This window comes from Chenopodium album, chromosome 13, assembly GCF_948465745.1.
Source record: "Chenopodium album chromosome 13, dcCheAlbu1.1, whole genome shotgun sequence".
NCBI classification, from domain to species: Eukaryota; Viridiplantae; Streptophyta; class Magnoliopsida; order Caryophyllales; family Amaranthaceae; genus Chenopodium; species Chenopodium album.
The window spans coordinates 33,237,563-33,246,451 of record NC_137846.1 but is presented as its reverse complement, the minus strand read 5'-3'; the positions used below and the strand labels follow the sequence as shown (position 1 = coordinate 33,246,451).

The 8,889-nt window shown below is 45.0% G+C and overlaps 1 non-coding gene across 1 annotated transcript; it reads right to left on the bottom strand.

Moving 5' to 3' along the window:
- Window positions 1–1,835: 1,835 nt before the first annotated feature.
- Window positions 1,836–1,941, bottom strand: LOC145577206 (small nucleolar RNA R71). The gene has a single exon (XR_014098677.1). It is a non-coding gene; the product is annotated as a small nucleolar RNA R71 (small nucleolar RNA).
- Window positions 1,942–8,889: the final 6,948 nt, after the last annotated feature.

Genomic DNA, 8,889 nt, shown 5'->3' with positions numbered 1-8,889 from the left:
AAGATCTGCGAAGGCGCACACCCAGCTTCTGCGCGGGCGCGCAGTATATTTGCGCGGGCGCGCACCGCTGAACTGCAGTTTGTTTTATTTCGTATTTTGTATCTTTTGGGGGGACCTATATATATAGGCCGTAGAGAAGTTTAGGGGATGTCGATGATTACCTAGAAACATTTTTAGCCCTAATCTAGTGAGAGAAACTTCATTAGTAGAGAGAGAAAGTGTGGATTTTAATTGATGAACTTGGATATTGAAGAAGGAGCTTGCTTGAACCTTTGTAAATCTTCATCTTCAATTAATGAGCAATTTCTTACTCTCTTTCTTTGCTTTTGTATTTAGTTTTATTTGCTTATTTTGATTTTCCTTAATTGCTTATTGATCATGTTGATGCTTATTGATTTGATGATTGATATTGCCTTCAATATGATTTGTGAGTAGTCCCCTAGCCAAGGGTGTGGGGATGGTGTAGTTGTTGATTGATTCATGCTTATGATGTTGGGGTTTTGTTAATGGTGATTAAAGTCTTTGTGTGTTTGATGTTCTTTAATCTTCTTGCAAGTGCACATTGTTAGTTGATTAAAGGTGAATCTTTGCTAACAAGAAACGGAAGTTGACTTAGTTAAGATTCATTACTATCGATAGTTCTTTGATTGCACCTTCTAATATATGGTTCTAGTGTGGAAACATAGAGGCTATGTTAGGAGAATTTGATTGACCCCGGAAGGCGGTTAGATTAAGCTTTAATTCGATATTCTTACATGCTTAGTTTACCATTGCCTTGCCTCCGTGTTATTGCATGATCAATTGGCCACTACATCTACCTACTTCCCTTGGTGCTTAGTTATATTGGTTTTAATCGTTCTTAATCTCTAGTTTAATTTCTTAGCTTTTCACACTTCTTGTACCGAGGTAGCTTAAGTATTGAGTAGTGAATGTGGTGTTTATGCATGTCTCCTTGTGGTTCGACCCCTATACTTGCCTTATACTTGTATTAGGTTTGTTTAGGTGTATAAATTATATTTGATTGAGGTGTAGTCGTTTGACGACGCGATTATTACCTTGTCAAATTTGGCGCCGTTGCCGGGGACACGGCTTCCATTAATTTTTCACTACTTCATTTGAGACTATCTCATTTCTTGTCTTTTAGTATTTGTTACTTCTTGTTACTTGTCAGTGCTTACGTTCTCCTTAGCTTTGTTGTATGAACAGAGGACGAACTCGCTCAAGGTCTTTGGTCCCCATTGATCCGGAGTTAGAAAGATCTTTGTCCTTACTTCGAAGAGAAGCGAGAGCGAGGAGTAGAAATTCTTACACCCCAACGAAAGAAGGAGTAAGAGAATTGGAAGATACTCCACCATCTTCACCCTCAAGTGAAGACTTAGATAGCCCTAATTCGCTATCAAGTCCCGATATCAACCCCTTTTCAAACTTTAAGTCCGGAGGTGAAGACGGTCCTAAAATGGGAGAGAATACACCTTTGAGTCGTCTTGGGGCTCCCGAAGCCTTTAGAGCCCAAAGTGGGATCCTAACTCCTACCACTCAAGCCAACAACTTCGAAATCAAGCCCAATTTGATTGCTTTGATAGAGAGGAAACAATTCTCGGGTGGGAAATTTGAGAGCCCTCATGAGCATTTAAAAGAATTTGAGAAATATTGTGACACAATCAAAGCCAACGGGGTGACTCAAGAGTACATCCGTCTCAAGATGTTTCCATTTTCTTTAATTGGGAGAGGTCTAGAATGGCTAGAGAAGGAGGTGCCCCCTAACTCTCTCACAACTTGGGACCAAGTGACTACGGCTTTCTTGAGGAGATTTTATAACCATAGGAAGACCGCCGAGGCTCGATCGTTGATCCAAGGCTTTCGTCAAAAGAGTGGTGAGACTCTAAGTGCGGCATGGGACCGGTACAAGGAGCTTCAACGCCAATGCCCACATCATGGGATACCCAAGTATCAACTCATCCACACTTTCTATGGAGGTCTCTCACCTCAAGGGAGAACAAGCCTAGATGCCGCCGCCGGCGGTCCAATCATGAACAAGGGAGAGGATGAAGTGGAATGCATCATAGAGGAGGCCGCAAAGCACTATGATGATTGGTACGAAGGAGAAAGGGAGGCCACTTCTAGCAAAGGTGTCTATGCATTGGAGCAAGCCAACGCAATCAACAACCTTTCTTCCCAAATCTCCAAGATGGCCAAGCAAATGGATGAAATGATGAAAGAAAGGTCCAATCCTCATGGTAATACCTCCCCTTCAACCAAGGGAGGCAATGGTATGGCCACTTCTTCCCCCTCTTCTTATAATAAAATGCCTCAAGGATGCATGTTTTGCTCAAATTGTGAAACCTATGATCATGATACCTCCCATTGTGTGTATGTTTGTGAAGTTCAACCCCCTCCCTATGAACATGATGATAGTGTAGAAGATGTCAATGCCATGAATTTTTCTCCTAGAATGGAAAATGTAGGGAACTTGAGGCCAAACCCTAATCAAATGGGGAATTGGAATCAAGGTGGAAACCGTGGTTGGAATCAAAGTGGTGGTGGCTATGGTAACCAATATCATGGTGGGGGAGGCCCTTCCAATTTCAATGGAAGAGGCTACTCTAACCAAAGAGGGTATGGCTACCAAAACCAACAACCCAACTCCCGATACCAAGACCATCAAAATCAAAATTTTGGTGATCAAGGTAACATGGGAAATAATCGACAAGGTAGTGTTACCAACCAAGGAGCCGGAGGCAATAGGGGCCAAAATGTTTCTAACTATGCCCAAACCAATAGGCCTCCGGGTTTCCATCAATCCCAACTTCCTCCACCTCAACAACCTCTTCAAATTGAGGCCCCTCCTAATGATCCCGTGATGGCTAAGCTAGATGCCATCATGAAGATGCATGAGGAGGAAAAGAAGAGGAATGAGGAAGAAAAGAAGCGAACCAATGCTCATATGAAAATGCTTGAAACCCAAATTGCCCAACTTGCTTCCAATTATTCCTCTTCTTCTTCTTCCTCTATCCCTAGTCAAGGAGTCAACCCAAAACCTTTGTATGCCGTGACAACAAGGAGTGGAAAGGTAGTAGGGAGTGACCCCTTAGTTGAGGAAGAACCTCGAAATGAAGTAGAGTTGGAGAGGGGGAGTGAGAGAACCAAGGAACCTTCTAATGTTGAGAGGGAGAGGGATGTTGAGGTGCAAAAGGAAAAAGAGACCACCCCCTTGCCCCTAAATCTCCAACCTAGAGAGGAGAGACTACCTTTTCCCCAAAGATTTGTGAGAGCTAAGCTTGATGCTCAATTTGGGAAGTTTTTGGATGTGATCAAGAACTTGCATGTTTCCCTCCCTTTTATAGATGCTATGAAACAAATGCCCCATTACTCTAAGTTTTTGAAAGATCTTTTGAGTGGGAGAAGGGAGTGTGAAACGGTGAGCTTGACCGCCAATTGTAGTGCAATCCTTTCCAACAAACTTCCCACTAAGTTGAAGGATCCGGGTAGTTTTTCCATTCCTTGTTCTATCAATGGGATTGAGTTTGACAAAGCTTTATGTGATTTAGGAGCGAGTGTGAGCCTCATGCCCTACTCCGTCTACCAAAAGCTCAATGTAGGAACCCTTTCCCCCACCAACACCACTCTCCAACTAGCGGATCGGTCTATTAAATTTCCCATGGGGAAGGTGGAGGACATCCCCCTTAGGGTAGGGAAGTTTACATTCCCCGTGGACTTTTACGTGCTAGAAATGGATGAGGATGAAAGGATTCCTATTATCTTGGGTAGGCCGTTCTTAGCCACCTCTAGGGCCATTATTGATGTGAAGGAAGGCAAAATATCTTTGAAAATTGACAATGACTCAATTGAGTTTGATTTAAATAGTGTCATGCAACAACCTTCCTCAAGTAGTGAATGCTTTAGAGTAGATGTTCTAGATTCCATGCTTAGTGAATTCTCTCGTTCCCATTTGTATGCTTCTAACGATCCCCTAGAGAATGTATTGTTGAATGATTCTAAGCTAGGTGTTCGCAAGGACGACATTCAATTCTATGAGGATTTGCTAGAGGAGAGCAAGAGCAAGTGCATGGATGAGAGCATGGAGGAGGAAGCTTTTCACACCCATGACCTCTTTCAAGTTGAGGAAAGAGAAGAGGGCACCAATGGTAAGGGAGCACCAAAGGTAGACTTGAAACCTCTACCTTTGGGCTTGAGGTATGTATTTCTTGGTTCTAATGAGTCTTTCCCCGTGATTGTTAATTCCAACCTAACAGAGGAGCAAACCTCCCTCTTGATCAATGTTTTGAAAAAGCACAAGAAAGCTTTAGGCTATACCATTGATGACATCAAAGGTATAAGTCCTTCCTTATGCATGCACAAAATTGATCTAGAGGGAGATGCCAAACCCGTTAGGCAAAGGCAAAGGAAGCTTAACCCTTCCATGCAAGAGGTTGTGCGGAAGGAAGTGGCTAAGCTTCTTGATGCGGGAATTATATACCCAATTGCTCATAGTGATTGGGTATCTCCCGTGCAAGTTGTGCCTAAGAAAGGGGGAATGACGGTAGTGAAAAATGATCATGATCAACTAGTTCCCACTAGGCTTGTAACCGGTTGGCGCATGTGCATTGACTACCGCCAACTCAACACAAGTACATGCAAAGATCATTTTCCATTACCGTTCATTGATCAAATGTTGGAGAGGCTTACAAAGCATTCCTTCTATTGTTTTCTTGATGGTTATTCGGGGTTTTTCCAAATCCCGATTGACCCCAAGGATCAAGAGAAGACAACTTTCACTTGTCCCTACGGTACTTATGCGTATCGTAGGATGCCTTTTGGGCTTTGTAATGCTCCCGCAACATTCCAACGTTGTATGATGTCCATTTTTAGTGATATGATTGAGGATGAGATAGAGGTCTTTATGGATGACTTCTCCGTTGGAGGAGCCACCTATGAAGATTGTCTATCTAATTTATCTCGTTGCTTAGAAAGATGTGAGAGGGCTAACCTCGTGCTAAATTGGGAAAAGTGCCATTTTATGGTAGAAAGTGGGATTGTTCTTGGGCACAAAATTTCCCATGCCGGCATTGAGGTTGATAGAGCCAAGGTAGAGGTCATTGAGAAACTTCCTCCCCCCACCAACGTGAGGGAAGTGAGGTCTTTCCTTGGCCATGCCGGGTTCTATCGGCGTTTTATAAAAGACTTTTCTTTGATTGCAAAACCTCTCACATCCCTATTGCAACAAGATAAAGAGTTTATATTTGATGATGCTTGTCATGAGTCTTTTTGCAGGTTGAAAGAGGCCCTTTGCACCGCCCCTATTGTCCAAGGCCCGGATTGGTCTCTTCCATTTGAGCTCATGTGCGATGCAAGCGACGAGGCTATTGGTTCGGTTCTTGGGCAACGAAAGGATGGGAAGCTTCATGTCATACATTATTTGTCCAAAACTCTCAACGACGCTCAACGAAACTACACAACCACCGAGAAGGAATTCTTAGCGGTTATTCACTCATTTGAGAAGTTTAGAACCTACCTCATTGGTTCTAGGAAAATTGTGTACACCGACCATTCGGCTCTCAAATATTTGATAGGGAAGAAGGAAGCTAAACCAAGGTTGTTGAGATGGGTTTTAGTTCTCCAAGACTTTGACTATGAAATGAGAGATAAAAAGGGTGCCGAGAACGTGGTAGCGGATCACCTTTCAAGGTTGGGCGGTGCAAGGTTCAAGGATGATGGTTTGCCAATTGAGGATGCTTTAAGGGATGATGTGCTATACGTTCTTGAGGTGAAGTCGGCTCCATGGTATGCGGATATTGTGAATTACTTGGCTTGTGGTGCCATACCTCCGGATTTCACTTCACAACAACGTCGAAAACTCAAGCACGAGGCAAAGAGATATATTTGGGATGAACCGATTTTGTTGAAGAGAGGGGTTGATGGGTTGTTGAGGAGATGCGTTCCCGATGAAGAGTTTCAAAGTGTTCTCCACATGTGCCATTCCTCTCCTTGTGGTGGGCATATGAGTGCTCAGAAAACCGCCTCAAAAACTCTCCAATCGATGTTGAATTTTATGCCATGAAATTGCTTGATTATGTTTATACATTTCCTTGGGAGTGTTTTGAGACTTGTTTGACTCAATTTGGTGGAGAAACGAACAATTTACCATTGTTGAACCGGTCGTGAGAACAATGTGGCTTGTTCTTCGCGTTTTGCTAGCTATTCTTGTACAATTTGTCACAATAATTGTCATAGTATTGCAATAAATTGTTTGATTGCTTGAAAAATGCCGTTTATGCTTGAATTGAAATCATGCTCTATTTTAGTACTACGTACTCTGTCTTTGCGAACATAGTATCATGCGGCTGGGCGAACCTTAGGTACCATAGAACCTTCATTTTTGTTATTTTGCATAATATAGTATGGCTAGACAACGCGGTTCCGGTTCTCGGTCTAGGGACACTCCACGGGAGCACGAGCCCGTCAGCGAGGGCGAGGAGCCATCCACCTCTCTAAGACCCTTCCTAGAATGGGATGAGCGTACTCTGTTCTTTGCTCCCGAGCACCACATCTCTGAGCGGGTGCGACGCGGGATCGTCAGCGGGAGGACTCGTAGCCACGGCTCTGGCAACGAGACCATTGGCTCTTTGTACGACAAATATTTCCGCAACCATGAGGGATTGCGACTGCTATGGGAATCTTGTGGGCTGACTTCCTTTTTTCGGGCCACTCAGGCCATGTATTCTTTTGACGTGAGCCACCACGTGGTTCGAGCTTTGGTGGAGTTCTTTTGGGGAACCACCAACACCTTTCACTTTCCTTGGGGCGAGATGACTGTCACCCCTGCTGACTTCAGTCTTATCTCGGGACTGGAGTTCCGTTCTGCTGTACTACCATTCGACAGTACGATCACTGTCTTTTCTCCGGTGGTTAAGGAGTTGTTGGGTCCGATTACTATTTGGGTCCGTGCCGAGGCTGAGCCAACACGACTTAGTGCTCGGTGTATCTGCCGGTCCACTCTGGCAATGGCCTTTCAGGATGGTCCGACCACCAGTGAGCAGCGGGTGCGCATCTTCGTTCTTATTTTGCTGTCAGGGACCTTTTCTCCTGACAGAGGTAGCCGAGTGCTCTACTACCTACCTGCTCTCCGCGACCTTCACCTGGTCAGGACCTATGACTAGGCCAGCCTAGCCTATGCTGATTTCTTATTGGGTTTCGACGCTTCTGTCGCCACACGACTTTTACAGGGGATATCGCACTCTTCAGCTTCTAGAGAATCGTAGAGGTATACTTTATCCCTTTTTAAAGTTAGCTCTAGATTCTTATTAGCATTTGCTGATCTCCCTCTATCCTTGTAGATTTGGTTCTACGAGTACTTTCCGTCACTGGCGCCGTCAAGACCTTCTCCTTGCGAGCTCCCTATTGGCGGCTGTTGGGGAGGTCGCATCAGTAGTCAGGCCACTACTGCCCGTGTTCGAGATTTGATCCTCTCGGTATGTTCTTTTGAACACTTGTCTCTTGTATTGCCTTTTAATAGATTTTTATCTTACAGACAAGTTTTGTAGGAGCCTGATGCAATGTATCGGCCATGGGCCGATCTTGCTGTTCCCGCGCTGGCTGCGCAGTACACTACCGAGTGTTGTTACTTTCAGGGGACGTACGAGGCCGTGGTGTACCTTGGTGAGAGAGTGGCTATCCAGCACTCTTCGGATATCTTTATCGTTCCTGCTCACCCGCCTCGACACATGTTACATGAGGCGATGCTGATAAACTTGGCGGAGAGGTTGCCTGCTGGTACTCCTTGGCGATCTCATGCCCGTCCAGGGCAGTGTTACGAGGAGGATTTGCTGCCACTACTAGCTCCGGCCCCTGTTTTATCCGAGGAGGCGGCGGTATGCTTTTTTTTTTTTTTTTTTTGCCAGGCTGCACCTGCTGAGTTCGTTCCTCCTCGGATGTTTATCAGCTACCAGGCGATGTATGGCCCGGTTGAGGAGATGATTCCTCCAGCTCCTGAGGATCAGCGCTTTGTTGAGCGGTCTATTCCTCGTTACGAGACTTAGGTGAGTTACCAGTTTACTGCTTATTTGTACTTGTCTTGTATTGTTACTGACCTTGTTTTTGACAGTTCTCTCACGAGGTGGTGACAGTGATGGCGAGGTGTATAGACGCTTTTCGGAGTTAGCTGGTGAGGATGAGGAACCGAGCTTCCTATCGTCGTGACGACGTTATTGAGGAGGTATCTCTTTTTCTTTATTTTGTATTGTTTGTCCTCTTATTTTCTTTGCATTTGACTTGGTTTAATTTTGCAGGGACAACCGATTCCTTCACCACATACTCGGACGAGACCCGAGGCTAGCAGGGAGCCGTCCAGGTCTGGCTCGTGGCGTCGCCGCACTACTTCTGGTGGCCGGGGTGGCCGATCTGATGCCGTTCGTACCAAGACATTGGAGGGCTCGGGTTCTTCGTCTGAGGGCGCACAGGCTGGGCCGATGGGCCAAGGGGGCGTGACATCGGCTCCTCCGATGGGTGATGGGACGTTCGAGTTTGGCTCGTCGTCGCAGCAGCCGCAGCAGCCTCAGCCTTTGTCGATCCAGTACCAGGGTGAGCCTGGGCGGACTGGCCCTGATTTGAGGTTCCTGCCTACTAGCGAGTCCGGAGCTGGTGAGGAGCATACTCCTCGGTCTGCAAAGTCCTCCAGCACCATAGTTGTACCTGTGCTTTTTTATTTATTTTGACTTTGTAGGACTTTGCTGGCTTGTTTTATACGTCTTGCATTTTAGACACATTGTATATACAAACAATTATCTATTATGTCTGTATTATCTTTGCCTTTTTATTTTTCATTTTATGTGCATATGTGTGTGTGCAAAAAATTTGTGATTAATTTTGCGCAAAAATTTCCATCATTTTTTT